Source organism: Emydura macquarii, unplaced genomic scaffold, assembly GCF_026122565.2.
Source record: "Emydura macquarii macquarii isolate MOO-44397 ecotype Brisbane River unplaced genomic scaffold, CSIRO-AGI_Emac_v2 contig_431, whole genome shotgun sequence".
NCBI lineage: Eukaryota > Metazoa > Chordata > Testudines > Chelidae > Emydura > Emydura macquarii.
The window spans coordinates 7,143,706-7,152,982 of NW_027130568.1; the positions used below are offsets into that span (position 1 = coordinate 7,143,706).

The 9,277-nt window shown below is 50.2% G+C and overlaps 1 long non-coding RNA gene across 1 annotated transcript; it reads left to right on the forward strand.

The window, feature by feature from the left end:
• The first annotated feature begins 1,185 nt into the window (after positions 1-1,185).
• LOC137146250 (uncharacterized) lies at positions 1,186-3,381 on the forward strand. The gene is made up of 3 exons (XR_010917869.1): positions 1,186-1,402; positions 2,078-2,167; positions 2,827-3,381. It is a non-coding gene; the product is annotated as an uncharacterized lncRNA (long non-coding RNA).
• The last annotated feature ends 5,896 nt before the right edge of the window (positions 3,382-9,277 follow it).

Genomic DNA, 9,277 nt, shown 5'->3' on the forward strand with positions numbered 1-9,277 from the left:
CTGCAGCACCACTCTGCTGAAGCCCGCGTCATCCCGCACCTGCTGGACAATGGCATAGTGGGATGTGAAGGTGTGCACAGATGACCAGGTGGCAGCCCTGCAGATGTCTTGCACAGGCACTCTTGCTAGGAAGGCTGTAGATGAGTCTTGAGTTCTGGTTGAGTGGGCCGTAATCATCCCCGGAGGCTTGCTTGTAGCAGAACCTGATGCAGGAAGTTATCCACGAGGAGATGCGCTGGGTTGAGGCAGGTAAGCCTTTCATCTGGTCAGCCACCGTGACAAAGAGTTGCGTAGATCTCCGGAATGGTCTTGTGCACTTGATATAGTATGGTAATGCCCGTCTAACGTGTGCCACCTCTTCTCCTCCTCCGAACCATGTGGTTTGGGAAAAAACATGGGGAGAAAAATGTCTCGGTTATAATGAAGTTGGGAAACCACCTTAGGCAGGAAAGCTGTGTGTGGCCTCAATTGAAACTTGTCTTTGTAAAACACAGTTAAGGGGGCTCCGAGGTCAGTGCCCTAATCTCAGAGACCCTCCTTGCCAAGGTAACGGCCACCAGGAAGGCCACCTTCCATGACAGCAGCAGTAAAGGGCATGTAGCCATGGGCTCAAAGGGGGGCCCCGTGAGCCGCGAAAGGACCAGGTTGAGATCCCAGAGAGGCACCGGGTCACGGACCTGTGGATAGTCTCTCCACCCCTTTCAGAAACCTAATCGTTATGAGGTGAGAGAAAACTGATCTCCCTTCCAAAGGCTGGTGGAATGCTGATATAGCCACTAGGTGGACCTTCAGGGAGGCCATAGCTAGCCCCTGGAGTTTGAGTTGCAACAAGTACTCCAGAATCGCCTGTATCAGCAGCAACCCTGGCGAGATCCCCTGGGACTCTGCCCAACAGGTGAATCACTTCCATATACGACCTGCATGGAAGGTTTTCTACTACCCAGCAGAATTTGCTGGACTTGCGCTTAACAGGCTCGCTCATCTGCGCTCAGCCATGAGGTGCAGGGAGTCCAGGTCCAGGTGCAGCAAGCGACTGTGATCCTGGGACAGGATATCATGCCACCTCGGAAGCTCCAGCGGGGGGGCGATCGATAGGTCCAGCAGCACGCTGAACCAGTGCTGGCGCAGCCAGGGCGGTACAGTTAAGATAATGTTTGCTTTGTCCCTCTTGATTTTCAACAGAACTTTGTGAAGGAGAGGAGTGGGCAGGAATGCATACATGAGGTCCCCAACCACTGCAGCAGGAAGACATCGGAGAACGACCTGACCTCCAGACCGCGGAGGGAGCAGATCTGCTGGCATTTCTTGTTCCATGTTGATGTGAACAGGTCCACCTGGGATAGCCCTACCGTTGGAAAAATCATAGAGACCACCTTTGGATGCAGTGACCAGTCATGGCGGGGTAAGAACGACCTGCTGAGGAGGTCTGCCTTGTCGTTCCTCACTCCCAGGAGATGAGAGGCTATTATGTGAAAATTGTGCCTCACTGCCAGGTCCCACAGACAAATGGCCTCCTTGCAGAGGGCTGAGGAGCAGGCTCCCCCATCTGTTGATGTAATACATGGCTGCTGTATTGTCTGTCAGTACCTGCACTACTTTGCCTGCAATAAGGTGGAGGAACATTCCGCATGCTAGGCAAATAGCCCATAACTCTGTCTCATTGATATGCACCCTAAGACCAAAGTGTCTGCTACCAGTGTAACTGAGGGGACTAGCTCTTCGAACGGCACACCCCTCAACACTGCCCGGGGGCTCCGCCACCAGTGAGGGGAACTTGACCACCCAGTCCAGGGAATGTCTGTTCAGGGCATAAACTGAGGCTAACCACAATTGAAGTGGTCTGAGTCTTAGGCGAGCTGGCCTCACCACGTAAGTGCAGGCCACCATGTGGCCTAACAACTGCAGACAGTGCCTGGCTGTTGTCATCGGGCAGAGATACAAGTGAGCAATGATGGCTGACATCACCTCAAATTGCGGCTGGGGCAGGAAAGCTCTGGGCTTGGGAAGCATCCAGGGCCACCCCGATGAACTCTATTCACTCTACCGGGGTTAATGTGGACTTCTGCTCATTTATTAGCAGGCCCAGCCGGCAGCAGCTGGCACATGTCAGATTTACACTGTTCTGGACCCGGGCTCTGGACCTGCCCCTGATTAGCCAATCGTCCAGGTAAGGGAAAATTTGGACCCCTCTGCACCTCAGGAGCGCTGCCACCACCACCATACATTTCATTAACACCCTTGGAACGGAGGAAAGGCAAAAGGGCAGTGCTTTAAACTGGTAGTGGGAACCCGATACCGATTCCCCCTGTGGCTGGGGAAAATAGAAATGTGAAAGTATGCATCCTTCAGATCAAGGGTAGCATACCAGTCTCCTGGATTTGGGGAGGGGATGATAGAGGCAAGGGAGACCATGTGAAAATTCAATTTCTTGAGAAATTTGTTGAGACGACGCAAGTCTAGAATAGGTCTTAGACCCTCTTTCGCTTTGGGGATGAGGAAGTACCTTAAATAAAACCATTTTCCCCTTGCATCCAGTGGAACCCTCTCTATGGCCCCCAGGCTGAGAAGTGTCTCTTGAATGAAGAATTGCTTGTGAGAGGGACCCCTGCAGAGGGCTGGGGCGGGAGGGTTGCTGGGAGGGATAGAAGCAAACTGGAGGACATATCCTACCAAAACTATGCCAAGGACCCAGTGGTCCAAAGAGACCTTGGCCCATTTGTACAGGAAGGGAGCTAGGCATTTCAAGAAGGGACGGGAGGGATACAGGGAACAGACTGGTATGCCACCCTCGGGCGCACCTTCAAAACTGTCTCCTTTGATTGCCAGATCATCTAGACAACCCCTGCTGGGGGGTCTGAGGATGACCCCGGAGTTGGCTGACGTCTCCTAGATCCCCTATTCTTATCCCTCTGACTGTAGGGCGTAAATCACTGAGGCTGGTACCACTGCTGTTGCTGGCTCTGAGGACGGAACTGGTGCCTAGAAGTCTGGGGCATACAGACACTCAAGGAGCGGAGCATGGCCCTTGAGTCTTTCAGACCATGCAACTTCACATCCATCTGGTGCGAGAACAAGGCTGACCCGTCAAAGGGGAGGTCCTGGACTGTTGGACCTCCTCGGACAGCCCCAAGGACTGCAGCCATGAGCATCAGCGCATGCAGATGGCAGAGGCCATGGCTCTGCCCGCCGAGTTTGCTGCATCCAAAGATGCCTGTAACACTGCTCTGGCCACTGTGATGCCCTCCTCCAGGATGGTACTAAAGTCCAGCGCTTGGTTCTGGGGCAAAGCGTCCAGAAAGCGCCTTAGCGAGTCCCAAAGATTGAAGTTGTACATGCCCAGGAGAGCCTGCTGATTGGCAATTTGGAATTGCAAGCTTGCCGTTGAATAAATCTTTCTCCTGAACAGGTCCAGCTTCTTGTTATGCTTGTTTTTTGGCGTGGAGCCGGGCTGTCTCTGCCTGTCCCGCTGGTTGGCCGCATCTACCACTAGGGACAGGGTGCAGGGTGGATGAAGAGGTACTCAAACCCGTTTGCTGGGACATAGTACTTTTTCTCAGCCCCCTTAGAGGTCGGGACCACTGATGAAGGAGTCTGCCATAGGGCTTTACTATTTTCAATACCCCCTCATGTACAGGGAGGGCAACCTGGGCTGGGACAGCCACTGCCAGGACATTAAAGAGGCTGTCTGACACCTCCTTCAGATTCTCCGCCTCCAACCCCAAGTCAGAAGTCACCCTTTTGAGGAGTTTCTGGTGTGCCCTGAAATCATCCAGGAGTGCCAAGTGTCCCTGGTTAACCGCCTCATCTGGGAAGAGGAGGAGGACTGGAGGGGCACAGGTAGTGGCATCTCTGCCCACTGACAGGGGGCCCCCAACAGAGGTCCCTTCCTGGGGTCCAATTCATCATCGGAAACTGAACAATGGCCCTTGTCTGCAGTCAGTGGTTTGCATGGTACCCCAAATGACCTAAACGACTAAAGGCCTGGTCCGACTGGAAACTTCCAGGGTCCCCAATATGGAGACTGAGTTCTGCACTGCATTGGTGCAGGCGAACTCCTTGGTGCCAGAGAGCAGGACTTTCCTCTGGGGAGTGGGATCCTGCAGGCGAACCCAACGTGTGCTGCCTTCTGGCATGAACTTCACCCGCTGTTGGGGATTGTGACTGGTGCCGGGAGGGGATCCTCGCTCCTTGCACGGCCGATGCGTGGTGCTCTGGTGACCACGACCTGGAGCGACTTCTAGGGGAGCGGCATCAAGTCGACCCCTCCACCTTAATTGTAGCAGATCTCGTTCCCCGCTCCAGGGATCTCCTGAGTCAACCAGTGGGTCCCAATATGGGCTTCCCCTGTGACACCTGCCCCTTCTCTCTTGGCAGAGGCCAGGGCAGGAGCGTGGGCAAAGCCAACAAGGTCCATGCCACCTCAAACGCCTCAGGTGTCGACAGTGCCGGCATGTGCAGACACCGCCTCACCCCCAGGAGTCGGGGTGGCTCTCTAGTTGGAGACATGGGCTCCTGCGGCAACGAGCGAGCCTCTACAGTGTGGCTGAGGTGTGGCACCATGCTCGACCTCACTCTCTTCGGTGCGGGGGAGTGACCCAGTTCCATATATTGCTTGTGCTCTTTCTTCCTCGACAGAGAGGAAGAACGCCGGTACCAACGGTGTACTCTGTACCGATACCACAGTTGGTACCAAAGCAGAGCAGGTTGGTTTGGAGGCCGGATGGGCTGCTGCCTCCATTAGTAAAGCTTTCAAGCGAATCGCTGTCCTTCTGAATTTGAGGCCTGAAAGCCTTACAAATCTTACACTTGTCCTTGCGGTGAGCTTTCCCCAGGCACTTTAGGCATTTATCATGAGGACTGTTCAGTGGAAAGGCCTTCCCGCAGGATGCACACGGCTTGAAGCCCGGTGACCAGGACATGCCCTGCTCACGGCAAAGTCCCAGCCGGGACTATCTTAAGATGACTATCTACCATTATTAAGATACTTAAGACCTAATCTACCTAACTAAGTTAAACAAAACAACAATTAAGGTCAGAACAAAGGGAATGAGCACTTGCAATTGCAAGGCAGTTCCAGTAACTGTCACAGACAGAAAGAAGGAACTGAGGAGGCGTAGGGCCGCCAGTGCCTCATATACTGCAGCATGTGCGTGGGACTCCAGGGAGCACCGAAGCTGGCCCTACGGGTACTGCTAAAGGGAAAAAAGTTCCAGTAACCGTGCATGAGGGCACGCACACACCTACAATGGGATGAACATGAGCAAGCACTGAAAGAACCTCAGCTGCCCTTTTAGGACCACTCCCCGGCTGCTTTGCACTATCTGAGTAATGCACAGGGGCCAGCCAAGAGGGTAACAATATGGTCCACAATCTCCAAATTCAACACTTCAGATTAAAATTGGAAGAGCAAATCATGAGGAATAATGCAATCGGTGAAAAAAAAATTGGAGCTGTCAGGGGAGCAGGCCAGCGCGGTAAACAAATGCAAAAAAATTAACTTTGATTTTTAGCTCTGCAACACTGAAAAGTTTTTGCTAGCAAAAATTAGTACCAACTATTAAAATGAAACTCAGAAGACTAAGTCCTTCTGAAAATTCCTGCCCTAAAGGATTCAGGTGCTAAACTCTGATTTCCATTAAAGAACAGTTTCCCTTAATTCCTCCCCTCCGCCCCCCCCCGTCCCCCCCTCTTTTTTTTTTTTTTTTAAACAGATAGTCTATTTGCTCCTGATTCCAGACTGAACATGCCCTACTTTATTCATCTACCATTTCACTTCCTTGGCTATTTCTATGATGAGTAGTCGTTCTTTACCAGGCAGTTTCTAAGAGTCAGAATTTAATGAAGATTAAATTTGTTTTTCTTCCAAAACCCTCTCTTGGTATAGATTTGAAAAGAAAGAAAAATTCTGACATGTCACCTGTACCAGGCTCTTATAAAACACTTCTATTATTAAAAGGGAATTTAAAATCTTGTTTACTTTTTGCATCTCAGCTTTTACAACAAATATTAACAACTCTACTTCTATAGAGAGACAATTTATACTCAAAACTATAAATATGTGGCACTTTAGCAGAACAGTGCAAAGTTTAAGGTGCAAATAGTTAAAATACATCAAAATTCAATTAAACCATTTCTATTTGTCCTAAGCTTTCTAAAATCTTTTGATTTAGTCTGTGCAAAATGTGACTTCTTCCCCCTAAATTTGCACATAGTACTTAGCTCAGACACAGTACATATGAGTTAGTAGTAATATTTGGTACTTAAATGTTGATTGCTTAATTTAGCCTCCAAACAATGGATTAAAAAAACCTCTACAGAGTACATCACATTCATTTTTTTAAGACTACAACCCAAAAATATTGAATGACAGTTTGAATTTCTAAAGGTTTTTTTGGGGACATGGGGGAGACAAGGATCTATTTTCAACTGCAGTTTAGATTGGTACTGCAAAGACAGTGAGCTTTCAAATAAAAGGGATATTACCATATACTGTAATCCATAAGCACAGCACTTCAGCTTTAAGAACAATTGAGAGACACTTTTGCCCAGACTAGGCTCCTTAGATCTGTTAAAAGACTCTCTCCAATTATGCAGCACCATGTCCTCAATTACCCTCTATGGTAAGAGGCTAGAAACCTGGGAAACATGCATTAGCCATCTGTTGCTTATTTGAAAATACAGCCTCAGACTATATTATCTCTTCTGTAGAACTAATCTGGGGTCAACCCTTCAGAGCATTACTCCAAGCCAGTTCAACTGCAGTGAGTTGAACTGCCATTGCCAGGGAGGTGGATCCCATCCACCAAGTTGTTGGAAGTCATCCCTCCCACAGCTGTTCTGAGCCAGTGGCCCTGCTGCTCACACTCCCTGCAAGGCAGCTGATTGGTCCCTCCTCTGTTCTCTGGTCCTTGCTCCCAGGCCTCTCCTGGGGCTGCGTGTGCAGAGACAACCAGGCAGCGTGCAGTGAATGGGAGCCAACCCCAAAGCTTCCCCAACCCCTGCTGGTGATCCCTTACCCTCGTCTCCTGGGGTTCAGCAGGGGCAGGGATAAGGGATCTCTAAGGGGTGCTAGAGCACATTGCATCCCAAGCCCAAGGGATGCGATGCACTGCACTGCTCTGCAGCTGCGAGGCTGGGGTGTGTCTTTCCTATGAAACCTACCATTTATGTCAAACTTCAAAATACACAAAAATAAATAAAAACCAACCAACCAAAAACACTTTAACTGAACATCCCATTTTAAACATTAAGATTTGCAAAGTTTCATTTTAATAGTTTGACAGTCCTGGAGACTGGGTGGGGGTGTGTGTGTGCACGCGCAAGCACGCACGTGTGTACAGGAGGCTGAGGGCGCAGAGCCTCTTGCTCCCCCGCCCATTGTGAAGGGGTGGCCTGCAGCACACTTACCCACTGCTCCGGCCCCGCAGCCCAGCACCAGCTCAGATGGGGTGGCTTCACCCCACAGCCCCAGGAAGGGCCGGGCCAGCCCTTTGCAATGTACAGGAGGGGCCGCAAGAGCGAAAGCAGGTGCAGCTGCCCCTCAGCCTCCTGCACCCCCTGCGTGTCATGAAGGGCCAACCCAATGCCCTCCCCAGGGTAGGGGGATGATGCCATCCCAAGTCCCATCTGAGCTGCTGCCAGGCTGCGGGGCTGGAGCAGCAGGTAAGTGCAGGGCGCCAGGCCAGCCTTTCATGCCTGGGGGAGGGTGCAGGAGGCTGTGGGGTGGCTGCTCCTGCATCTGCTCTTTTGCCCCCCACACCCCTACGCGTTATGAAGGCCCAGCTCGCCCATCCTGGCTAGAGGGTGAGGCTGCCCCCCATCCAAGCTGGTGCTGGGCTAGAGCAACAGGTAAGTGCAGGGAGCGCAATGAGCTGGCCCTGCATGATGGGTGGGAGGAGAGGGGTGCAGGAGGCTCTGAGGAGCACCCCTCAGCACCTCCCCACGCATCGTGAAGGGTTGGCTCAGCCTCCCTCCCCAGGCCAGGGTGGGGCTGAGGCCACCCCATCCAAGCCAATGGCAGGCTGCAGGGTAGGAGAAGCGGGCGCTGTGTGCCTGTTGTGGGGAAGGGGGCAGCAGAGCCAATTCTGCATTTGCATCCCCCCCCCCCCCACTTCATGCCCTCTCCTGCAGGTACAGAGCCCCCTCCACAGGGCTGCTAGGGGTGGGAGGGTGGCACCAGGTTCCCTCCTATCCTGCATTGGGGGGAGGGTGCAAGACCTGAGTAGGGTGCAAATATAGGCTTCAGCCCCGGGACACTGGAGACCTTCCATACGCCACTGGTTCAAGCACAGGTCAGAAAATCCTTAACCTAGGTTAACTGCTGTGGACATGCCTGCTGACTCAAGTCCCACAAACCCTAGGCTTACATTGCTGTGTAAACATATCCATAGAAAAAAAATCTACCTGATGCATGAATACATCTGAGACAAAAAAATCTGAGCTTACAGGGATGTGGAAAGCTACACTAGGGATTGTGCTTTTATTCATGAATATTGTACATACAAATATTTAGAAATTTAAAAAATACTGCCTTAGAAAATGCAAAGAGCAAGATTCCTCTCTCACTTACTTCATGCTAACTAAGTTGTATGTTACCTCTTTTCCTTAGTACTAAGAAGGAGCACAGTCAACTCAGTAGTTAAGCTGATCATCAAAATCTGCACTAACTTTCTAGATATCATAGTTTTATGCTTAATATTGCATAAAGGTTTCACTCAAGTTGTAGAGCAAGTTACAGTCACATCAGTACAGAGCACTGGTTGATAAAAGCAATATTTTGTTCCACTTCAAAAAATTACCTGTTGTGGAATTTACACAGAATACTTTCCCAAAAAAGGTAGAACCTATAAAGGTTTGGGGTTTTTTGTTTGTTTTTTTTGCAAAGTAAATAGGGAAAAATTGGGACATCTCAGCTACACATTATACTAAAAATTTAATTTTTTCTATGCTTCAGTGATGGTTTTCCAAAGAGCAACTGAATTAAGCAAACTGGCTTTTTATGTAGCACCCTGTACCAGTCCTAGGTACCAAAATGTCAGGAAGGTCTTTGAAGTAGGCCATTATATAGCCTGAGATGCAGCACCACACACTGTATAGGCTAGACTCTGTATGTTTACACCCTTTATAGACCCTTAGATCTGCTACCACACTAAGCTTCCTCTATTTTATTTCTAAATAGAAAGTAAAAAATTGGAATTCGTTTCTTTATGTCTAAAGAAAAAACAAGTGGTTTGACAGCAGTGCTAGACTGAAAGCAAAGAATACAAGATTATGGGTA